The 26,520-nt window shown below is 42.3% G+C and overlaps 1 pseudogene; it reads right to left on the reverse strand.

The window, feature by feature from the left end:
- Nucleotides 1-451: 451 nt before the first annotated feature.
- Nucleotides 452-26,025, reverse strand: LOC107826641 (eukaryotic translation initiation factor 3 subunit B-like; annotated as a pseudogene).
- Between the last annotated feature and the right edge of the window lie 495 nt (nt 26,026-26,520).

A 26,520-nucleotide genomic window follows, 5' to 3' on the forward strand; every position in this document is an offset into this window, starting at 1 on the left:
TCCCCTTTATAGGCAACACTCGGAGTAATACCCGCTCACCAACCATAAAAGCCATATCTCGAACCTTGCGATCTGCATAACTTTTCTGCCTGGACAGAGCCGTACGAAGCCTATCCTGAATAATCCTGACCTTGTCTAAGGCCTCCTGAACCAGATCCGTACCCAACAACCGAGCCTCACCCAGCTCAAACCATCCAATCGGAGATCGACATCGCCTACCATACAACGCCTCATAAGGAGCCATTTGGATGCTCGACAGGTAGCTATTATTGTAGGCAAACTCTGCTAAAGGTAAAAACTAATCCAACGATCCTCCGAAGTCAATGACATAGGCTCGGAGCATATCCTCCAAAATTTGAATGGTCCGCTCGGACTACCTGTCCGTCTTAAGATGAAACATTATGCTCAACTCAATCTGAATACCCAACTCTCACTGAATCGCTCTCCAGAATCAGAAACCATCCCAAACATATAATAACAATTTAGGAGGCAGAATATTTCGAGCAGTGTGACCAAGTCGCTTATAGGCCAAAAGTAGGAACAAGTATAGTGAACAATGTATGAAAAGACTGACCAGGAAGAAATGATCCTTAAGTATCCTATACACCAGCTTTCCATTGAAAGACCAAATGTTGAATCCATTTTCCATCTCATGAACTGAGGTAACAGGTGTTGCTACATACCTTGAAATGCACAATAAAGAAAAAGTATAAGAACCAAAATACAAAGGTGTCTCAGGGCAAAACTAATGAAAGAGCAAAATTCAATACCTTCTAGTAAGATCCCATTCAATATCTGTGGCCATAAAATGCTCAGCAAATGCCATTTTTTCAAGCTCATCGACATCAAAGAATTCCAACTGCACATTGAAACCTTTCAGTCCAGCCAAAATAAGGAAGCGGCCTCCAGGTGACCAGTAGAGAGAATTAGCCTACTTTCCCTTAAGAGTTTTCAGTTTTGAAACACGGCCCGTGTTAGTGCCAGACCGCACAGAGTAGAAACTGATGTTTGGCCTAGGGTTGTCACCATAGATAACAACAAATCTGTGACCCTTTGGCTCCCAGGCAAATGCAATAATTTTGTCATTCTTGTTGTCAAGCTCCAAAACCTCAAACAGAAGGTCCCGTTCTTTGATTCTGAACAGCTCAAATCTAGTGTAAGTGCTTTTCTTAGTCTTCGTGTACCGGTCAACTTTGACAGCAAGGTAGTCTCCATTCCTTTTCCAATATATTTTGCAATCACTAACGCTGAAGAGATTCTTCTGCCTCAATTCCTCTTTGCTTGGGATTTGCACAAGACTGACATGTCAATTTAATAAAGGTTTAATTCAAATGCAAATACAAGTAGTTCCTCCAAATTAGTGATGACTTCCATAGAAGTTTTAGCACAAACCCTGGTAGGTTGATTTCCGCATTCAGGAACAAAAAATGCAAGAATTGGATCTGCTATCGACCAACTAAATTCCATAACATTTTCAACCTTGATAGATTTCTTGTCAATAAGAGAGAAAGTCTATGTTTCATAAACAGAGATGACATTCTTTCCTATTCTTGCAAAGTACTTGTCTTCTTTACCACCACTACACCTGAAATCATCTCAAAAAGAAAGTTAAGAAAGTATTCCAGCCCCACTTTTTATTATATTTCTGATGAATCGTGTACGCACTCAAGCATACAAAGTTTGAAAATGTTAGGTATAACTTTAACAACAGGTAGAAGAGAAGGATAGAAAGCATCTCTTACAATAGGATCAAATCTCACTTAAAAACTGCCACGACACGCTAGTAACACCTCCAGTTCCTCCAACTGCAAATTCATCGGCACTTCCCTTGAAATCTCTCATCACTTTCCCAGTTCTCACATCAAAAATATTTAGCACAACCCTCTGAAAGAAAACTACATTAGAGACAACCCAGTATGGCCACAATCAGATACACAAACACAATAAAGCTGAGACTTACATGAGTGTCACGGGGGTTACTTGGTTCGTGGCTGCTGTATGTCACCAAATATCTCTCACCAGGGGAGAAATCAATCAACTTTACCTGAATTTAAAGCCAGCAAAGGTAAGTCACAAAAACCTGCAAAGGTTCATTAGAAAATAAACAGAAACTAACCTGTGGATGTGCATAGCGCATCAGACGGTTGAAAGTGGTGGCACCACCCCAAATTACAGCACCTTGTCTATGAACTGTTGCCAAATACGTTCCCAAAGGGGGCCATTGAACAAAACTCTCAGTCCAAAACTGCACTCAAAGGACATCGTTAGCAAAAGTTTAGTAATTACCCATATTCATAAAAGAAAAAAATATCTTTTAAAGAAACAGTTTCTGTGCAAGACCCATTCGAATTCTGAAAATATGAGACACTAAACAGTACCAAAAAACCCCATGAATGGATAGCTAAATGAGCACAAAGAGGAAATAAGTCCACTTATATAACATTTGTAAACAAGCTCAGGCTTCAACTATCTTGCATCATTCTAGAGGACCTCTGTGTTATTGCCAGTCCGAATCACAAACTGGTCTCGAGTTTTCTCATCAGTAAGCCACTGTTGTAGATTCTCCTGCCAGGATACAAACATCTCAATGTTAGTAAATGAATGAAAAGCTAATATTTAAGACACATAGTGCTGTAAGCACATGATTTTTGCTTCACGGGAATTACTACAAAAGAAAAGAAAATAAAAAATATATGCATAAGTGTTTCTTGTCGTTGGTTGATTTTTATTAAATGTTAATTTGTGGGTGTATAATTTTACTTATGTTTTATTTAGGAGCTTTTTGTTTAAATTAAAGTAGAAAAGCAAAGGAAAATGAGGATACTCGGATTGGGCCCAGAAGTTAGAACAACAGGCCCAAACCACCTGTCTACTATCCAGTCCAAACCAGGCCTGCCCAGGCACATCCCCAAAACGACGCCGCATAAGGCGTCTGATCTGAGCCGTTCAGTCACACTCATCCAACGGTCCACACTCACACCCATAACCCGACCTGTTTACTCGGGTCAACCCAACCCCTCATTTAAACCAAAACGACCCCGTTCCCATACCAAACGACCCCGTCCTGTCACTCACCAATAGATCCAAGCCGTTGAGATCACTTGATCTAACGGCCCTGATCTATCTTCCCCTTCCGTATATAAACCCTCCATCACACCCCACGCCCCCCTATCCAAACACCCCCCGGTTCCATCGTCCCCAAGAGCCCAACCCTAATGTCCCAAACCCTAGCCGCCCCCCTTCACCTTCACCGTAAAGCCGGCGGCAAGGACGCCGGTGACCACCCCCTTAACACCCCTGATGCATCTCACCACCCCGAACCCAAATCTATTACCCCCTGGCCTCGAATCACACTCCATCATCTCGAATCTTGATTTGAAGATTCGAGACCAAACCCCGATCTACACCAAACCAACCCAGATTCATACTGGACAACCCCTTGACCTCCCTCGTGACCAAACCAAGCTTGATTTGGTCCGAATCTACCCACAAATCCTAAAATCCCAAATCTGAAGATTCAAACTTTGGAATACAAGAACCTGGGGAATCCGGTCAGTTTCATGGGGGTTTTGGGGCCTAATAGGCTTTAATCAAGGTGTTCTCGGACGAGAACACCCCGATTAAAGTTTGTTCGGCCTCAAATGGTCAAAACTGGTTCAGGTCTGGTCCGTTCTTGGTTAAGCTTCCACAGTAAGTTTTCCTTTTTCTTTTCTGTTTTATTTGAGTACCGATTAAGTTTGTTAGCATGTTCTGTTGTGATTATTTGGTATTTCTGGTATTTTCATTCCAATTTCTTCCGTCTTTGTAAGGCATTTTATTTGGTCGATTGTTTTCTGTGCATGTTTGGATATATTCTGTGATATACATGTTCGATTAGATTAGTCGTCGCATAAATAATTCATATGGCCTCCCGGTATTGTGCAATGTTGTCTGAAGTTATTTAGGACCCCGTACGTATTGTTTATTTAATCGATTGATTATGCCTTGTTATAATTTGTGTGGTCGACTTGATAAACGTCGTCGATTAGTTTTCTATGACTAAATGTTCGAATGTTCTGATAACTTCACATGACTGATCGAACTTTGTTGTTAATTGGATGCTTAACGTTTTTTTGTAACTGCAATGCAAATGATTAGGATCCAGTCTAGGGCAGTTTTGAATTTGAACTTTCAAAAGTTCAAAATGCCCTGATGCTGCAATGGTTTAGGACAGTAATAATCAGGGTTTAACAAGGGTAATTTGGGTGTAAAAAAGAACAGAAATGATTAGTTTAAATGAGCTGACAAATAGGGTACTGGATTAGGATTAAACTAATGTAATAGTGGGAGCCAAACTTGTTAGCATGGGGCTGATTGAATAAAAAAGGGGTGCCCATGTTTTTGGGCAGAAAATACAAGCTAAAGGCCTGTCGAATGGATGGGCATGGGGAATATTTCGATTAGTTTAAAAAAGAAGTTATGGGCAGGAAAAAGGGGAAGGGCTCAAGGCAGCTTAGTGCTTGCCATTTCTGCCTATAAATAGGACTGTTTCAGAACATAAAAGGGCTGGATATTAGTCTTCAGAGAGATTTTAGGTTGGAAAAACTGAAAGAAAGAAACATAAAGAAAATTTCAGAATATTGTAACAAAACACTGCATGAAAACTGCATAAGGGTGCAAGTTGGTCAAGCTGTCTTTGCCAATTGTTGTTGGGTTGTTTGCCGAGCTGTTTGTGATTGTTAAACTGCTGGTGCTGTTACATTAAATATTCTGGGCTTTCTGCTGTTTTCTACTCTGTTTCTGGGATTGTCTGTTTGATGCTCGATCACTTGTGGGCTTCATAATTGTTGCTGGTTGTTGTTGCTGGTTGTTGTTGCTGTGTTGTTGCTGTTTGGTTGTTATTGCTGATCATTCTCCTTCTTCTTTTGCTTTCCCTACCAGGTACACGACTAATACACTATCAATGTAATTTGAAAGTCGAGCATGAATACAAAAGAGAAGAGTTGAAGATGTTATTTTATACATAGCCTGTTATATTAAATACCATGTGATGTATAATAGTTTACGTTTTTGTTTGGATACTGGAGGCAGCCCTCATGCTTAGTGAATGTCAATGTATGGTAGTTTGACGTCAGATTGTGTATATAGGTTGGTAGATAAAAGGATTCACAGTACAGTATGGTACATATTAGACTTAAGCCAATTTTGTTCAGCATGCCATTGAATGCATGTCACGTATAAAGCTATCCATTGTTAAGTTAATTTCATTTCCTTTTGATAAACTACCCTGTTACAATTGATAAACCGCCCCTTTAGAACAAAAACACAAGTTTCCGGCCTCAACCTCACGAAGGTCGAGCCCAAGTCGAAACGGGCCAAGCAGGCCTTCACCAGAAAATCAGTGGCCCAGGCCTGGCGAATCCCGCATAAGCTGGGTTTGGGCCCATGAGGTCCGATCGCTCGCCCATGGGTGTGGGCCATTGAATGCATGTCACGTATAAAGCATTCGGAATCCTGCTGTAAATAACTGTAAGCATGTAATAAACTAGGGCGATTTCTGCTTTCAACTGGTAGAGACAAATGCGACAAGAAATATAGCCGCTATAGGATATCCTTTCAAAATAAAAAGATGAGATGAGCCTCGACAAATAAAATGCACAAGCTGCGGGGCCCTCACTGAATGTATATATTAAAATACTTAGAATTCGGGACAGGCCGTTTAGCAAAATTCGCGGCCTTCCCAGGATAATAATACGATAGTCTCTTTAGGCGCGTGTTTAATAATCTTACCTTCTTAAAATCGGGTGTGCATTTCATGCGACCCAACTCCAAATCCTAAAACATTGAATAAAAATATGTTCTGGATCGCGGGTGCATTTCATGTGACGCAATCCAAAGACATGTTTTAAAACGATGTTCACATTCCTTTAAAAATATAATAAAAGCGGTAAAGGTTAAAATTTGCACATAAGTTCGTATTTTGTATAAAATCAGATAAATAAGCCGAATATGACAGTTGAGCGACCGTGCTAGAACCACGGAACTCGGGAATGCCTAACACCTTCTCCCGGGTTAACAGAATTCCTTATCCGGATTTTTGGTGCGCAGACTGTAATATGGAGTCATTCTTTTCCTCGATTCGGGATTAAAATTGGTGACTTGGGACACCCTAAATCTCCCAAGTGGCGACTCTGAAATAAATAAACAAATCCCGTTTCGATTGTCCTTTAATTGGAAAAAACTCCTTGTACCCTCTCGGGTGCGGAAAAAGGAGGTGTGACAGCTCTGGCGACTCTGCTGGGGATTCCTGTGGACCCAGAACCACTGGTTCAGGGTTAGAAATTCGAGCTTAATAGATTGTTATATTTAGCTTTATCTGTTTTTGTTACATGATCTGTGCTCAATGTGCTAACCAACTACTTTTACCGCTTTGATATTTTGTGAACTGTATATAAATTGTGCCGAAACCCATATTCTCTCTGAGTCTTCTAAATCATGAAGAAGGGTGTACTTTGTACGGCTTCTTTTCTGTATAGTGTCAATTCCCAATTTAGAACGAGGTTCGGACAAGTTGCTAAGCCGGTGAAGCTTCTGTATTCCCGGTACGCTGCCCCCCCTCGGCTCAAGCTGTCCGCTCGGGTAAGCCAGGTCTAGAACTAACACCCAGGTTCTGAACCTAGAATAACTCAACTTCATGCCGGATCTCTAGTAGGAAACACTTATCTGCATCATGTGCATTTTTGACTTAGAGGACTCAACACAGGGGTTGGGTCCGTCTAGGAATAGCAACCTGAAACAGAAAAGGCCATCCTGATGCATCCTGCTCACTGCTTGTGCATTTATTTGCTTCGAACATGCATAATGACCGGTTTTGAATGTTGGGAAATTTTTCGCAAAATGGGTATATTTTATTTTAATAGTTTGTTTTTCTAAAAACAAAGGAAAAGAGAAAAGAGAAAAATAGCAAGCTGAGAATGAGGAACGAGTTTTTTAAATTTGCTTTATTTTCAAAATAAAAAAAAGAGAAAAAACAAAAAAAATAAACTAGTTAGTTTATTACCCGAATTACGTCGGTTTGATTCTCACCGGATGTGGGATACATAGGCAACCCTCATCGGACCCAACTCCCTGTTTCATTTTACCAATAATGATATACAACAAAATATATATATATATATATATATATATATATATATATACATGTATATATTTGTGACAAATAATGAAAGACTTTTTTTTTCTTTCTCAAAGATTTTTGTTTGGAACCAAAATAAAGATTTTTGCTTTTGCCTAAAAACACCTTAATAAATGTGCAGGATGAGCACAGGGCAAAATGAACCGTTCTCGGCCCTCAGCAAGGTCCCTCTACAACTCCACATGTGATGGAATGACTTGGAAGCCGGTAGCAAAGAGATAGTGGGAAGAGTATTGGGAGGTTTTGTCGATTTGCTGAGTGTTAGGCCAAGGACAGATATTCTTGAAGCTCTAATACCATTTTGGGACCCAACCCGCAATGTATTCCGTTTCGTTGACTGTGAACTTTCACCAACACTGGAGGAAGTCGCCGGATATGCAGGATTGAATGGGAGGTTAAGAGGGCAATACCTACTTTCGCCAAGGCCAGTATCTCCGCATGCGTTTATGGATCTACTAAGCATCAGTCGGAAGATACAACATGATGATTTATCTAGAGGATGTTGTGATCTCCATTTCTTGTATCAGCGGTACGGAGCTCCGCAAGGTTTCGAGGAACCAAACCTCGGACTAACTCATGGCGAGAACAGAAACAAATGGGAAGCAAGACGTACTTTGGCTTTCATCACAACATTCTTGGGAGTCATGGTCTGTCCAAGGAAGGATAAAAAGATAGAGATAGGCCTTGTAGGGATGGCCAACGTGGCAATCAAAAGAACCGACAGTACTGTGGTTCCTTTGATTTTGTCCGAAATCTACCGAGCTTTGACTATATGCCGAGAAGGAGGCAAGTTCTTTCAAGGTTGCAATCTGTTACTTCAGCTATGGATGCAAGAACACCTCCATCACCAAGTAGGATACATGAACCACGGGTTGACCGAGAGGAATTGTATCAGCGGCTTCGAGAAGCGCATGACAGGCGCCAGATGTCCTGAAGGTGTCGAAGCATGGTTTACACGGTTAAGGTCAACAACAGCTGACCAAATTGAATGGGCATTCGGTTAGTTGATTGATACTGAGGTGATCTACATGTCGACTGAAGAATGTCATGTTCTCTTAATGGGACTTCGCAGCAACCAGCCATATACTCCTCATCGGGTATTACGACAGCTGGGTAGGTTCCAAGTAATCCCTACTGATGAAGATCTGAGCAAGCATGCCTTGGAGCTGAGCCCGAGAGTCATATTTCCCGAGGGGAAGATTAGAAAGCTGTGGCACGAATGTAGATTCTTGGAACCCAAGACCATGGTGCGAGAACTAGCTAAAGGTGAGGTAGACCCAAAGTACGATGCTTGGTTCGAAAGAAGGTTTCAGATTCGGCAAAGACCTGCTAAAAGAGCCCACGTCCAACAATTCACAGATGATTCGCAGGAGCAATGGGGATGGTTAAAAAGGGAGGAAGGTTACCAGGTTGAAATCGGGAAGCTAAAGCAACAAGTTGAAAGGCTTGTATTTGAAAACAACGTGCAAGTCGCCTCGGAGCAGGCTGAAAGAAACAAGCTAGCCCAAGAGAACCAGACCCTGAAGGCCCGCCTTCGCCAAGCCAGTAAGAGTAACATTGACCGACAGAAGCGTCGCTCCGACGAAAGATTGATAGCAAGTTTGAGAAATCAGGTCATCCAAAGCCAAGAAGAATTAGAACAATCAGAAGCTTGCATAGCAAGGATGAAGGTCAAATGGGCAAAAGGTACAATGGCCCGGAGGCAGCGTCTGCAACAGGTCATAAGGGATTATGAAGTGAGCGTCGGGATATTAAGGGAGACGAACTCCGCTCTACATGATCGGGTCATCAAACAAGCACGAGACGCTCAGGCCGACAGAAGACATTGCTACGATGCAATGGCCTGCATGGAAAGACAAATAGAGTTGTTCCAGGATCGACTTGCCAACAATGCTCAGGCACTGGGATTGAAGAACCGAGAAATCAGGCAATTGTTCATCGAGAGGGACAACATTCGAGGAAGGATCGACGAAATTGGGCATTACATCTACATGAAATGCCTAGCAGGGGAGCAAATACCTCGGAAAACCCTCCTTGTTTCCATCATGGGCTGCCTCCACCGAATTATGAATGAGTTGAAGAGCTTGCAGAGGGACCTCACACCAAGGGCCGCGAAAAGGCCGAATGATGCCTCACGGGCCTTTAAGTTGGAAGATTAATCTTTGGTCGAGTCCTGTTTATTTGGCTTTGTTGCTTTCCCATATGTTGTTTTCTTTTCTTTTAGTCAAATCAAGTTAAAAACTATGGAGTCTATACTGTTGCTATTTGAAGTAATGTGTAATAGCCAATTTTGATAATGAAATTAAGTGACTCCAGAAGAATTTTTATGTGTCTTTACTTTGTGGCAGAACTACGCCTGATCTGATTCGCGCGGGGACGTGATACGTAGGCAATCCCCATAAGATTCGACCGCTTTTAATAAAGAAAGAAAGAAAATACAAAAATAAAATAAAATATAGGGTTTCCCAAAGTACTTTAAAAAGGGACAAATGAGCAAGCCGGGATGACACATGTTGTTTGAAGCAAAACATGTAGAAACGGTTAACTGCCTAAGAGCATTGCATCCTCTATGTGTTATGATCAAATCTGTTAAACTCTAATGCTAACAAAGTGTGTTGTTGTCTGAATCCAGACAGTTAGTTGTTAAAGAATTCTGGCAACACACCCTTACCAAACCAGATCCAAAGGACCGGTAGCAATAAGCATGACTACTTCAGAGAATAGTAACGAGGAAGAAAGGCCGATGAGCCAGTTGTTAAAAGAAGCGATGGAAAAGATTGAAAGGATGGGACTAGAGATGAATGCAATGTAGCTAGCTTTAGCCAAAGCACAAAAGAGCCCTGAACCACTGGGGCACATGCCGGAATACCCTCATTCCGGCCCTTCAACAAGCCTCCCGAACCCCCGTTATCATCAGGAGAGAAGCCCCTATGATTTCCAAGCTCCACCACCCCATCAACCTCTCCCAACACCAAATATTCCCATTTTTGTGGGACCCACATCAGCCACCTTGCAAAGAACGACCAGTGAGCCATTGTTTCAGGCTCATGATACGCAATACTATCCCCCTAAGCCTACATTCCAGGCCCCCGAGCCACAGGCCTACAATCCGCACTTGGAGGTACCGGCAGAGATTGAAAAGCCGGTTAAAACCCCTGAACAGGATGAGGTACTAAGGAAGTTCAAAAGCCTGGAGTAGTCCTTCAGGAACCTGCACGGATTGGGCAACCAAGTCAGCGTGGCTTACAAAGATCTATGCCTTTTCCCGGACGTCCAACTCCCGTCTGGGTTCAAGATGCCTAAGTTTGATTTATATGAAGGGCACGGTGATCCCATGGCACATTTGCGGGGATTCTGTACCAAAATGAGAGGGGTAGGCGGCAAAGATGAGTTGCTGATAGCTTATTTTGGCCAAAGTCTGAGCGGATCTGCACTAGAATGGTATACCAGGCAGGATTCCAGTAGGTGGTACACTTGGGATGATCTGGCGCAGGCTTTCGCGGGTCATTTCCAATACAATCTCGAGATAGTCCCTGACCGTCTCACATTATTGAGAACCGGGAAGAAACCCGGGGAAAGTTTTCGCGAGTTCGGGTTCCGCTGGAGAGAGCAAGCGGCCAGAGTCGATCCTCCCATGAGAGAGGGAGAGATGGTGGACTATTTCTTACAAACATTGAATCCAACCTACTTTGATCACTTGGTGACAACGGTTGGAAAATCCTTCAACGAGGTGGTAAAGATAGGGGTCATGATAGAAGAGGGTCTGAGGTCTGACAAAATCCTGAATTACTCATCACTCAAGGCAACGACCCAGGCTATTCAAAACGGCACGGGAGGTGCGCTGAGAAGAAAGAAAGAAGAAATTGCCACGATCGAGGCAGACAGTTGGTCCGGGTCTAGCAAGCCACACTACAACCAACCCAGACCTCACAGGCCAAGCTACCCATACAACCCACCACATCACTACTATCCACCCCAAGAACCGCATTTCACCGTCCATCAAGCCCAGACATACACCCAACCTCCGCTTCGCCCACAATGGCGTGCGTCAGCTCCCCACAATACATACCTAGATCCACATAATACCTACCCACCACCACAAAGTACCTACCCTCCACCCAGAGCATACAGGAACCCTTCAGGGACAGGTTTCCGAGGGAGTCAAGCTGCTAAAAATGATAGGCTACAGAAACATAGAGCCTTTACTGAGCTGGGGGAGTCCTATACCGCGGTATTACACAAATTGAGACGGTTGGGTTTGGTGAGTCCTGTCGAACCTAGAGAGCAAAACCCCCCATCCCAAAATGTGAACAGGTCAATAAGCTGTGAGTACTGCTCAGGAATGCTAGGACATGAAACTGAAAAATGTTGGAGACTGAAGCAGGCGATACAAGACCTCATTGATGCTAACAAAATCGAGGTCCAGACGCCGGAGACACCTAACATCAATCAGAACCCACTGCCAGCGCATCACGAGACTCACATGATCGAGTTGGTGTATGAAGGAGGAGAGTTGAGAAAGCCCTTGCAAACAGTGATGATGATCCAGGCCGCTCCAAGAGAAGGATCGACCAGTGGAGGAACGGGGACGCAGTCGCAGGGAGAAGGCGTCAAGCCAGTAGTGATATTGGGAAAGAGCCCATCCGTCATAACTAGCAAAACCGAGCCAAACAAGTTGGTAATATCAGGGACCCCACCCACGCTTGCAGTTGTGTTGAAAGGGGTATACAGGGAACTGGTCACCATAAAGCCTGTAGTCCAGCTGTCAATGATTGATAGCAAGGCTGTGCCTTGGAAATACGAGAAGGCAGTGGTGATGTACAAAGGAAAACAAGTGGAGGAAGTTAGTTGTGAAGCGCAAGGGCTGACTCGATCAGGTTGGTGTTTTGCTCCGGTAGAGCTAAGAAGAACCAACCCCGCTGCAACCAAGAAACCTGTGTCCGAAGAAGAGGCTGAGGAGTTCTTGAGGAAGATGAAAGTGCAGGACTACTCCGTGGTCGAACAGCTGAGGAAAACACCAGCCCAGATCTCGCTGCTGTCATTACTAATCCATTCTGAGGAGCATCGTCGGGCCTTGATGAAGATATTAAACGAAACTCACGTGCCCAACGAGATTTCTGGAAACCATTGCCAACAAGATTTTCGAGGTGAATAGGGTAACATTCTCAGACGATGACCTGCCGATGGAAGGTACGGAGCATAATAAAGCTCTCTACCTAACTGTCAAATGTGAAAACTCGGTAGTTACTCGGGTATTGGTGGATAACGGTTCAAGTGCCAATATTTGTCCATTATCCACTCTGAACCAGTTAAAGATCGACCACGGAAAAATCCGCAAGAATAGCATCTGTGTCCGAGGATTTGACGGAAATGGAACAGCCACTGTAGGGGATGTTGTACTTGAATTGACCATCGGTCCAGTCCTGTTCACCATGGAGTTCCAGGTGTTAGATGCCACAGTATCTTATAACCTTCTATTAGGACGACCATGGATTCATGCATCCAAAGCAGTGCCCTCCACCCTACATCAGATGGTGAAGTTCGAGTGGGATAGGCAGGAGGTCGTACTACACGGCGAGGACACGGCGTGCACCATGGGTGGCGCCATTGTACCCTTCATAGAGACCGATGATGACAAAGGTCCTTGGGTCTACCAGATTTTCGATACAGGGTCGGCAAACAAAATTGCGGAAGGAGAAATCATCCCGCACCCTAGGGTCGCTGCCGTGACAGTCATGATGGTCTCTGAAATGCTGGGTAATGGATTTGTGCCGGGAAAGGGCCTGGGAGTCGAGCTTCAGGGGATTGTCCAACCTGTCTCACTGCCTAAAAATCTGGAAACTTTCGGATTGGGGTTCAAACCAACTGTGGCAGATGTAAAGCAAGCGTGAAAGATGAAGAAGAGAGTTTGGTTTCTGCCCAAGCCGGTGCCACGTCTTTCAAGATCTTTTGTCAGAGCAAGCGCCAAAGGGCCACCGATCCCAAAGATTCTAGGACCATTGATTGGTATGGATGGAGACCTGAATCAGGGTTTTGAGAGGCTATTCGCTGATGTCAGTATGGTAGAAGCTGGAGAAGGTTCTAGCAGAGCAGAGATACAGTTTGTGGGGCCTGAGGCCAAAACCAACAATTGGACAGTTACTCCTCTTCCTGTCCGAGGGGAGTCTTGGTAGTAGGATTTGATTTATGTTTTTGTTTGTTTTGTTTTGTTCAGATTATTCCAGGGTGTAATCCAAATTTTACTTTTGCTTTGTAAAAGTGTGAACCCTTTTATCCCCGCAAGTTTAATAAAGTTCTCTTCTTTTGTCTCATTTTAATTTTGTTTTGTTCTTTTCTTTCTGAACAATTCTCTTTTTACTGGTTCTAATGACATGGCATGCACAGCGGATCTTCGACCTAGTCTAATAAATCAATCTGCATCCAACTTAATGATACAAGAGGTCGTTTGTGACGATGAATCTGAATATGACGAAGATAAAGCCTTCGAAGAGATAAACCGAGAACTGTGCCAATTTGAAGAAAAACCCAAGCCTAACCTAAATAACACTGAGGCTGTGAATCTAGGAGACGCTGATAATGTCCAAGAAACCAAGATCAGCATCCATATTGAACCGAATGTCAGGGAGGAATTGATCAAAACCCTCGTGGAATTCAAAGATGTTTTTGCATGGTCATATGATGATATGACGGGATTAAGCACCAATCTAGTGGTTCACAAATTGCCCACTGACCCGACATAGCCTCCGGTCAAGCAAAAGCTAAGGAAATTTAAAACAGAAATGAGTGTAAAGATCAAAGAAGAGGTGATTAAGCAACTGCAGGCGAAGGTCATTCGGGTCACTCGATATCCCGAGTGGTTGGCCAATGTGGTACCAGTTCCCAAGAAGGATGGGAAGATCAGGGTGTGCGTCGACTACTGCAATATCAACAAAGCAAGTCCCAAGGACAATTTTCCATTGCCCAATATCCATATCCTGATCGATAATTGCGCTGGGCACGAGATCGGATCCTTTGTGGATTGTTACGCGGGTTATCATCATATCTTAATGGACAAAGAAGATGCGGAAAAGACAGCTTTTATTACACCATGGGGAACTTACTGCTATCGGGTAATGCCGTTCGGACTGAAGAATGTCGGGGCAACGTACATGCGAGCAATGACTGCTGTGTTTCACGACATGATACACAAAGAAATTGAGGTGTACGTAGATGATGTGATCATAAAGTCTTGGCGTCAGGAAGACCATGTAGCAGACCTAAGGAGATTCTTCCAAAGACTCCGAAGGTATGATATCAAGCTTAACCCGACCAAATGCGCATTCGGGGTTCCATCAGGAAAGCTATTAGGATTCATCGTCAGTCGACGGGGTATTGAGCTGGATCCATCTAAGATCGAATCCATCCGAGATTTGCCACCGCCAAAGAACAAAACAGAGGTAATGAGTCTGTTGGGTAGACTCAATTACATCAGCAGGTTCATCGCTCAACTCACAGCAACTTGTGAGCCCATATTTCGGCTGCTGAAAAAGGATGCTACGGTAAGTTGGACGGCAGAGTGTCAAGAGGCTTTCGACCAAATCAAAGGGTATCTGTCTAATCCACCCGTGTTGGTCCCGCCTAAGCCAGGGAAGCCCTTAATTCTTTATCTGACGGTCATGGAAAATTTGTTTGGTTGTGTACTGGGGCAACACGATGACACATGAAGGAAGGAGCAGGCCATATACTATCTTAGCAAGAAATTCACAGTATATGAGGTCAAGTACACTTAACTCGAGAAAACATGTTGCGCCCTAACTTGGGTAGCTCAGAAGTTGAAACACTACCTGTCCTCGTATACTACTTATCTCATATCCCTTTTGGACCCATTGAAGTATATCTTTCAGAAACCTATGCCCACAGGGAGGTTGGCAAAATGGCAAATTCTGCTCACAGAGTTCGATATCATCTATGTGACAAGGACAGCCATGAAAGCCCAAGCGCTGGCCGACCATTTGGCAGAGAATCCCGTTGATGAAAAATACGAGCCTTTAAGAACGTATTTTCCCGATGAAGAAGTGATGCATACAAGTGAGCTGGAGTTACCCGAGGAACAGGTTGGAAGCTTTTCTTCGATGGAGCCGCAAACGCGAAAGGGGTTGGAATAGGAGCAGTACTCATTTCTGAAGCAGGACGCCATTATCCTGTTACGGCTCAACTACGTTTCTATTGCACCAATAATATGGCCGAGTATGAAGCTTGCATTTTGGGTCTGCGATTGGTTGCGGACATGGATGTCCAAGACGTTTTGGTCTTGGGAGACTCAGACCTCTTGGTACATCAGATTCAGGGTGAATGGGAAACACGGGATTTGAAACTCATACCATATCGGCAATGCTCGCACGATCTGAGCAAGCGATTTCGATCGGTGAAATTCAAACATATCCCAAGAGTTCATAACGAGGTTGCGGATGCATTGGCCACCTTAGCATTAATGTTGCAGCACCCTGACAAAATGTATGTTGATCCTCTGCACATCTAGGTCCGTGATCAGCACGCTTATTGCAACGCCGTAGAAGAGGAAGCAGATGGCAAGCCCTGGTTTCGTGATATCAAGGAATACCTCAGAATGGGGATATATCCGGAACAGGCCACTGGAGACCAAAAAAGAGCCCTTCGGCGTTTGTCGAATGGTTTCTTCCTCAGCAGAGGAGTTTTGTACAAAAGAACCCCGGATTTGGGATTGTTAAGATGTATAGACGCCGGTCAAGCCACGACGGTCATGGCAGAGGTACATGCTGGAGTTTGCGGGCCACATATGAGCGGATATGTATTGGAAAGGAAGATCCTTCGAGCGGGGTATTATTGGCTTACCATGGAGCATGACTGTATCTCTTTCGTGAGAAAATGCCATCATTGTCAGATACATGGAGATCTGATTTATTCTCCGCCAACAGAGTTACATACGATGTCAGCACCCTGGCCGTTTGTGTCATGGGGCATGGATGTCATTGGACCTATCGAGCCGGCAGCATCCAACGGTCATAGGTTCATTCTAGTAACCATTGACTACTTCACCAAATGGGTTGAGGCTAAAACCTTCAAGTCGGTAACTAAAAAGGCAGTGGTGGATTTTGTGCACTCCCATATCATCTGCAGATTTGGGATCCCAAAAGTAATCATCACGGATAACGGTGCGAATCTTAACAGCAGCCTAATGAGGGAGGTATGCCAACAATTCAAGATTACACACCGCAATTCCACCCCATATCGTCCCAAGGCGAATGGAGCGGTCGAAGCAGCCAATAAGAACATCAAGAAGATACTACGGAAGATGGTGGAAGGGTCCAGACAATGGCACGAGAGATTACCCTTTGCTTTGTTGGGTTACCGCACTACCGTCCGGACTTCCATAAGTACAACTCCTTATTTGTTGGTGTACGGAACTGAGGCCGTAATACTGGCGGAGGTCGAAATTCCGTCCCTCCGGATTGTCGCTGAAGCCGAAATAGATGATGATGAATGGGTCAAAGCTTGACTAGAACAGTTGAGCTTGATAGACGAGAAAATATTGGCAACAGTGTGCCATGGTCAGCTGTATCAGAAGAGAATGGCAAGAACATATAATAAGAAGGTACGCCCCAGGAAGTTTGAAGTAGGGCAGCAGGTATTGAAGAGGATCCTCCCGCATCAGGTCGAAGCAAAAGGCAAGTTCGCCCCAAATTGGCAAGGGCCTTATATCGTAACCAGAGTATTGTCCAACGGTGCCTTGTGTTTGACGGATATCGAGGGGAGATGTGTTGACATGGCTATCAATTCGGATGCAGTCAAAAGATATTATGCGTAATTTCTTTGATTAGCCTTAATTTATTCTTTCATGCCCCTCTTTTGGAATCACTAATGGAAAGATATGAAAAGGAGAAAGAAAAGAAAAGAAAAATTTTAAAAGAAAAAAAGAAGAAGAAAAAAGAGATAAGAAAAACAAAACCGTGGGAACTACGTTTGACCTGATTCCTCAAAGAGGATACGTAGGCGCCTCACAGCTCGGTCATAGTGTGCATAGTGTACATAAGTGTGCATAATAGGCACAAGTGTGCGTAACGCACATAGCTCAACATAGAGTAAAAATAGAATCCCTCAAGCAAGAAAACTGGGGCAGAGGTTATGTTTTAAAATTCCAACAAAAGGTTTGATTCCAAAAGTTGTAGATGATCACCCATCAAAGTTATTTCATTTTTGATAGCCTTTCTTTAGCCCCACACCAAAACCAACATCGACGTCCAAAAGACCTTCCGATCAATATCCAAGAGGTGCCAAGTCAGGCAAATAAAGTAGAGAATAATACACTGATCCCCGGCGAAGAAGAGGATCATAAAACTGGAAATGAATTGATAGTCCAAAGGAATATCCAAAATAGAGGGTCATATCGACAACACTCCAATTCTCCGTTGAAGAAATAAATTTAGAGAGTCTTGGCGGTGAAAACCTTCGCAGGCACCACAAGGCGACGAAAGATGAGAGATATAAATGAGAGAGTCTTATCGGTGAAAACCTTCGCAGGCACCATAAGGCGCCGGGAGATGAGAGAAAAGAGAGAGTCTCATTAGTGAAAACCCCTCGAAGGGCACTATGAGGTGACAAGACAGATCAACAAAAGGGTCCGCGTTCGCGAAGAAATGGACACCCATTTATCCCCAGCAAGTAAGGTCATCAGGCAAGTTGATTGATACAAATAGACTGGGTCGGGAACCTATGGTGCACGTCATGATCACAAGGACCAGTCATGTCATCCAGATAAGTTTTTCTCTTTTTCCTTTTTCCACCAAGTATTGGTTCAGAAAGATTTCCCTCCTTTTTCTATCTCTTTCATTTTTCTTTCTAAGAATTCGTTTTGAAAGAGATTTTTCAAAGTTTACCACCAGAGGCCGAAGGGGCACAAAAGCAAAATATGAAAAGGGTAGGCCAAGAGCCGAGGCAATAAGACAAAAGGCATCGGCTGCAAAACCAAAGGACGAATTGTGTAGAAAAAAGGGTGACGTAAAGAGAGCGGAAAATGACGGGTGAAGGACTCGTGGACCAAGTTCCGAGAAGGTTTCCTCGCAGAACGTTGATAAATCCCGGACCCAAATCCGAAGTGGTCAGACGCCACAAGAAAGGGAAATCAATCCGGTGCAAGATATCCCCAGGCAATGCAATTCTATGCCTTGCAGTTCTAGGAGGAAGTAAACTCCTGAAGGGAGTAGTTTCGGGATTAAAAGCAGACTCCCACAGCATGTCCTGAAAGGAAAAGCAGAAAGGGGGATAAATGGAAAACCACCCCCAGCAAGCAACGTCGTCCACCAACCAGTTGTTAGAGCATAGAGCAAGGAAAAGAAAAGGGAAAAATCATCCCCCAACGGAAAGACCACCGTTGCCCCACCATGATTAAAACTAATTAAGTCCTTTTGTCTGCTGCAGGAAAATAAAGGTTGGTGAAGGCAGAAGGACGCGATACCAGAAAGGTCACCAAAACAGGGGCAGAAAATTTTCTGCCATTGTCAAAAAAAAAAATCTCGGAGGAACGAGAAAAATGAAATCAAATATGTCTTAGTTTAAATAGGCGTCCACCTGTACAACGAGAGGAATATTTTCATGTCTTAGTTTAAATAGGCGCCCACCTGTATAACGAGAGGAATAATTTTCATGTCTTAGTTTAAATAGGCGCCCACCTGTATAACGAGAGGAATATTTTCATGTCTTAGTTTAAATAGGCGCCCACCTGTATAACGAGAGGAATAATTTTCAGTCTTAGTTTAAATAGGCGCCCACCTGTATAACGAGAGGAATATTTTCATGTCTTAGTTTAAATAGGCGCCCACCTGTATAACGAGAGGAATAATTTTCAGTCTTAGTTTAAATAGGCGCCCACCTGTATAACGAGAGGAATATTTTCATGTCTTAGTTTAAATAGGCGCCCACCTGTATAACGAGAGGAATAATTTTCAGTCTTAGTTTAAATAGGCGCCCACCTGTATAACGAGAGGAATATTTTCATGTCTTAGTTTAAATAGGCGCCCACCTGTATAACGAGAGGAATAATTTTCAGTCTTAGTTTAAATAGGCGCCCACCTGTATAACGAGAGGAATAATTTTTAGTCTTAGTTTAAATAGGCGCCCACCTGTATAACGAGAGGAATAATTTTCAGTCTTAGTTTAAATAGGCGCCCACCTGTATAACGAGAGGAATAATTTTCAGTCTTAGTTTAAATAGGCGCCCACATGTATAACGAGAGGAATATTTTCATGTCTTAGTATAAATAGGCGCCCACCTGTATAACGAGAGGAATATTTTCATGTCTTAGTTTAAATAGGCGCCCACCTGTATAACGAGAGGAATAATTTTCAGTTTTAGTTTAAATAGGCGCCCACCTGTATAACGAGATGAATATTTTCATGTCATAGTTTAAATAGGCGCCCACCTGTATAACGAGAGGAATATTTTCATATCTTAGTTTAAATAGGCGCCCACCTGTATAACGAGAGGAATAATTTTCAGTCTTAGTTTAAATAGGCGCCCACCTGTATAACGAGAGGAATATTTTCATGTCTTAGTATAAATAGGCGCCCACCTATATAACGAGAGGAATATTTTCATGTCTTAGTTTAAATAGGCGCCCACCTGTATAACGAGAGGAATAATTTTCAGTCTTAGTTTAAATAGGCGCCCACTTGTATAACGAGAGGAATAATTTTCATGTCTTAGTTTAAATAGGTGCCCAACTGTATAACGAGAGGAATAATTTTCAGTCTTAGTTTAAATAGGCGCCCACCTGTATAACGAGAGGAATAACTTTCAGTCTTAGTTTAAATAGGCGCTCACCTGTATAACGAGAGGAGTATTTTTATGTTTTGAATATTGCAGATTTTGAGAGCAGTAACCCCACCGGAAGGTAGAAGGTTACAACAGAGATCCCCAAGCAGGAAGCAATAAAATACCCAGCACCAAGAAGCAGATGGTTGCAAACTCAAGTGCAGGTGTCAAAAGAAAAGATGTGTCTGCTGAAAAGGACGCGTTTTGAAAAAAAACGGCTTGTGAACATCAAATCATGCCCGATGTAGCAAATCTGATGAAGAGAGTCGCACCACCAGAGGAACCACTGAAAAGCTTAATGAAGAAAGCCATGTCCCCAGCGGACCAAGCAAAATGATGAAAACTGGCATTCATAAGGGCCAAGGACCAGTGTCTTCCCAAAATTCATGGAAAAAAGCATCGGAGGAAAACGCAAGCCGACAAGAAAGCAAGGTGACGAGAACAAGTTGAAGATAGATGAGATCTTATGATCCATAGTCTAGCCTAGCTTCTTGTTTTTCCTTTGGCACAATGTAACATGGAGATCGGTAAGCGATAACAACATACAACAACATGTAACAGCACACAACAACAGCGAACGTTACAGTCACACGGTAGTCCCAGCTACCGAAGCTTCCCGAACTACATTGACCTGATTCCTGTTCAGCCCAGGATATGTAGGAAACCTCTGAAGCAAAGGTTCGGTCAAATCTTTTTCAAAAAATGCTTCACACGGAGTACTCGGACGAGCAAAAATCGCTCACTTTATCTTTGCGCGAAAACCCTTCGTGTCTTCGGGCAAAGAGGGGCAGCTGTAAGCACGTGATTTTTGCTTCACGGGAATTACTCCAAAAGAAAAGAAAATCAAAAATATATGCATAAGTGTTTCTTGTCGTTGGTTGATTTTTATTAAATGTTAATTTGTGGGTGTATAATTTTACTTTGTTTTATTTAGGAGCTTTTTGTTTAAATTAAAGTAGAAAAGCAAAGGAAAATTAGGATACTCGGATTGGGCCCAGAAGTTAGAACAACAGGCCCAAACCACCTGTCTACTATCCAGTCCAAACCAGGCCTGCCCAGGCACATCCCCAAAACGACGCCGCATAAGGCGTATGATCTGAGCCGTTCAGTCACACTCATCCAACGGTCCACACTCACACCCATAACCCGACCTGTTTACTCGGGTCAACCCAACCCCTCACTTAAACCAAAACGACCCCGTTCCCATACCAAACGACCCCGTCCTGTCACTCACCAATAGATCCAAGCCGTTGAGATCACTTGATCTAACGGCCCTGATCTATCTTCCCCTTCCGTATATAAACCCTCCATCACACCCCACGCCCTCCTATCCAAATACCCCCCGGTTCCATCATCCCCAAGAGCCCAACGTAATGTCCCAAACCCTAGCCGCCCCCCTTCACCTTCACCGTAAAGCCGGCGGCAAGGACGCCGGTGACCACCCCCTTAACACCCCTGATGCATCTCACCACCCCAAACCCAAATCTGTTACCCCTGGCCTCGAATCACACTCCATCATCTCGAATCTTGATTTGAAGATTCGAGACCAAACCCCGATCTACACCAAACCAACCCAGATTCACACTGGACAACCCCCTGACCTCCCTCGTGACCAAACCAAGCTTGCTTTGGTCTGAATCTACCCACAAATCCTAAAATCCCAAATCTGAAGATTCAAACTTTGGAATACAAGAACCTGGGGAATCCGGTCAGTTTCATGGGGGTTTTGGGACCTAATAGGCTTTAATCAAGGTGTTCTCGGACGAGAACACCCCGATTAAAGTTTGTTCGGCCTCAAATGGTCAAAACTGGTTCAGGTCTGGTCCGTTCTTGGTTAAGCTTCCACAGTAAGTTTTCCTTTTTCTTTTCTGTTTTGTTTGAGTACCGATTAAGTTTGTTAGCATGTTCTGTTGTGATTATTTGGTATTTCTGGTATTTTCATTCCAATTTCTTCCGTCTTTATAAGGCCTTTTATTTGGTCGATTGTTTTCTATGCATGTTTGGATATATTCTGTGATATACATGTTCGATTAGATTAGTCGTCGCATAAATAATTCATATGGCCTCCCAGTATTGTGCAATGTTGTCTGAAGTTATTCAGGACCCCGTACGTATTGTTTATTTAATCGATTGATTATGCCTTGTTATAATTTGTGTGGTCGACTTGATAAACATCGTCGATTAGTTTCCTATAACTGAAGGTTCAAATATTCTAATTCATAGAACTTCACATGACTGCTCGAACTTTGTTGTTAATTGGATGCTTAACATTGTTTTATAACTGCAATGCAAATGATTAGGATCTAGTCTAGGGCAGTTTTGAATTTGAACTTTCAAAAGTTCAAAATGCCTTGATGCTGCAATGGTTTGGGACAGTAATAATCAGGGTTTAACAAGGGTAATTTGGGTGTAAAAAAAGAACAGAAATGATTAGTTTAAATGAGCTGACAAATAGGGTACTGGATTAGGATTAAACTAATGTAATAGTGGGAGCCAAACTTGTTAGCATAGGGCTAATTGAATAAAAAAGGGGTGCCCATGTTTTTGGGCAGAAAATATAGGCTAAAGGCCTGTCGAATGGATGGGCATGGGGAATATTTCGATTAGTTTAAAGAAGAAGTTATGGGCAGGAAAAAGGGGAAGGGCTCAAGGCAGCTTAGTGCTTGCCATTTCTGCCTATAAATAGGACTGTTTCATAACGTAAAAGGGCTGGATATTAGTCTTCAGAGAGATTTTAGGTTGGAAAAACTGAAAGAAAGAAACATAAAGAACATTTTAGAATATTGTAACAAAACACTACATGAAAACTGCATAAGGGTGCAAGTTGGTCAAGCTATCTTTGCCAATTGTTGTTGGGTTGTTTGCCGAGCTGTTTGTGATTGTTAAACTGCTGGTGCTATTACATTAAATATTCTGGGCTTTCTGCTGTTTTCTACTCTGTTTCTGGGATTGTCTGTTTGATGCTCGATCACATGTGGGCTTCATAATTGTTGCTGGTGGTTGTTGCTGGTTGTTGTTGCTATGTTGTTGTTGTTTGGTTGTTATTGCTGATCATTCTCCTTCTTCTTTTGCTTTCCCTACCAGGTACACGACTAATACACTATCAATGTAATTTAAAAGTCGAGCATGAATACAAAAGAGAAGAGTTGAAGATGTTATTTTATACATAGCCTGTTATATTAAATACCATGTGATGTATAATAGTTTATATTTTTGCTTGGATACTGGAGGCAACCCTTATGCTTAGTGAATGTCAATGTATGGTAGTTTGACGTCAGATTGTGTATATAGGTTGGTAGATAAAAGGATTCACAGTACAGTAGGGTACATATTAGACTTTAGCCAATTTTGGTCAGCATGCCATTGAATGCCTGTCACGTATAAAGCTATCCATTGTTAAGCTAATTTCATTTCCTTTTGATAAACTGCCCTGTTACAACTGATAAACCACCCCTTTAGAACAAAAACACAAGTTTCCGGCCTCAACCTCACGAAGGTCGAGCCCAAGTCGAAACGGGCCAAGCAGGCCTTCACCAGAAAATCAGTGACCCAGGCCTGGCGAATCCCGCATAAGCTGGGTTTGGGCCCATGAGGTCCGATCGCTCGCCCATGGGTGTGGCCTTGTTTCTGATTTTTGTTTGAAAAGCATTCGGAATCCTGCTGTAAATAACTGTAAGCATGTAATTAACTAGGGCAATTTCTTCTTTCAACTGGTAGAGACAAATACAACAAGAAATATAGTCGCTATAGGATATCCTTTCAAAATAAAAAGATGAGATGAGCCTCGACAAATAAAATGCACAAGCTGCGGGGCCCTCATTGAATGTATATATTAAAATACTTAGAATTCGGGACAGGCAATTTAGCAAAATTCGCGGCCTTCCCAGGATAATAATACGATAGTCTCTTTAGGCGCGTGTTTAATAATCTTACCTTCTTAAAATCGGGTGTGCATTTCATGCGACCCAACTCCAAATCCTAAAACATTGAATAAAAATATGTTCTGGATCGCGGGTGCATTTCATGTGATGCAATCCAAAGACATGTTTTAAAACGATGTTCACATTCCTTTAAAAAATATAATAAAAGCGGTAAAGGTTAAAATTTGCACATAAGTTCGTATTTTGTATAAAATCAGATAAATAAGCCGAATATGACAGTTGAGCGACCGTGCTAGAACCACGGAACTCGGGAATGCCTAACACCTTCTCCCGGGTTAACAGAATTCCTTATCCAGATTTTTGGTGCGCAGACTGTAATATGGAGTCATTCTTTTCCTCGATTCGGGATTAAAATTGGTGACTTGGGAAACCCTAAATCTCCCAAGTGGCGACTCTGAAATAAATAAACAAATCCTGTTTCGATTGTCCTTTAATTGGAAAAAACTCCTTGTACCCTCTCGGGTGCGGAAAAAGGAGGTGTGACAAGTGCTCGCCGGAGAAAAAAACAGCTGATGAAGAGCCTAACCCCGGGAACATAAGGCTTGATCTCTGGTGGAGCCCATTCATCGGGAACTTTCAGGAATTTCTCAATGTCATCAAACATGTTAACAGCAAATATATGCGACCTATCTAACTTGTATCCATGTCTTCTCCTTACTCGGCTTAGCTTCCTAAAGCAGAAAAACATAGCAACATGACACTGGTTAACATCTTCCACAATTCAGTTACAAGTCTCACACATTGTCTAAAGAACTGAGATATATTGTAGCTGCTAAGGAGAGAAAAATTTGAGTACCTGAGGAGTATTATACTCGATGAAGCAGTACCCAAGGGTTTTCTGAGTCTTAGGATCAACAGGTATCCAGAGACCATCCTCCTTAATAACACCAAGTTGGTTGTAAATTTTCCGAACTACTCCTTCCAACTTCTCAAATTTCTCTTTAGGCACCACAGGAAGATTGTCCACCACCAGTATGTTCCCAAAACCAGTATCAAACTCCAAGGGGTCCTCCTCCATTAAGTCATCATCATCACTGATAATATCCAAATAACATACAAATTCAAAACCAAAGGAAAAACTACAAAACCCATTTTCATGGTATATGAACCAAAGAGAATTTAAACTCTATAAACCCTTACTTTATTGGTATGAACCAAAACCACAATTACGAACCAAAAGAACCTAAACTTCAAACAAAACCACAATTACAAACCAAAAGAGCCTAAACTTCAAACAAATGAAATGAAACCAAGCAGAATCACATAAAAATACATATATAAATTAGGGTATTACCCAGCGTCTGAAAATACAAATGGAGATATCAAATCCCCAATAGAGACGCTAAAAACTATATCTTATCAACATATGAACGAAACTCAAGGAGAATGCAAAAACACATAAAAATCCATATATAAATCAAGGTTTTTTAAATGGTAATGGATCTATAACTCAACATATTCAAGACTCGCTTCAACATATTCAAAATCCAACAACAACAACAACAATCCAGTGAAATAGCACAAGTGAGGTCTGGGGAGGTTAATGAGTACGCAAAACCCAAGAAAACGCTAAAAGTCTAATCTTCACAACATATTAACAAGCCTTGCACACTCAATAGAAGAACATTGACAAAATCCAAACTTCACATCATAGAAAAGAAGCCCAGACATATACATCCATAAAAAATTTAACATATTGAACTGAATATAAACATAAAATAAAACCAACAAACTCAAAAACCCAACAAAACACTAGAAATTTCTAATCTTCAAAGCATATGAACCAAAATACTAAACTCAAACTCAAAAAAAATTAAAAAGACCCAGACTTTATAGCAAAGAAAGGAAACTCATAAGCATTACCACATAAAAAGCGCATATATAAATCATAAAAATGCAGAAACACAAAAAAAGGGAAAGTCAAGATTTAAGACCTGGGTATGCCACAATCTTCACCAGGAGGAAGATGAATTGAGTCAAGATCGATTTGGGAAAGTTCCACACCAATCCTAGCGGCTATGGTTGTGATTTCTCCCATAGACGTAACGTCCACCATGATTGGAACTCTCTTCTCTTTGTTTAGCTTTCTTTCTGTGTTCTATATGGAATGGTGCGTATAAGAGAGAGATAGCCACCTTTGAAGCTGAAAGCAGAAGTGTGAGCTTAGCAATAGAGGCAATGTGCACACATACGAATAATGGAAAGGTAGGGCTTTTCTGTAACTCTTATTGGGGTTACGTTGTTCTTTTTTTTCCCGAGTAAATGGGTCTCTTTAATGGGTCGGTTAGGGAGGACTCTCCCATTGGATCTTTTTTTTAAGAAGTAGTATTTACGAATGTACCTTGCACGTTAATAATGACACGTGATGGTTTAACCATTTAAATCATTTGAAAGTTGAAAAATATTATTATATTAGCATAATACGTGAACTCAAGATAAAAGGACATCATCATAACTTACACAAACGATCAATTTAATCATGTTAGTTAGATAACTATGTATTATAGTTTAACAGTATTTAATTTGATGGTATTTTACCGAACATTTTTTTGTAGATGATTTTTTGTGTGTATGTTTTC

Source organism: Nicotiana tabacum, chromosome 7, assembly GCF_000715075.1.
Source record: "Nicotiana tabacum cultivar K326 chromosome 7, ASM71507v2, whole genome shotgun sequence".
NCBI lineage: Eukaryota > Viridiplantae > Streptophyta > Magnoliopsida > Solanales > Solanaceae > Nicotiana > Nicotiana tabacum.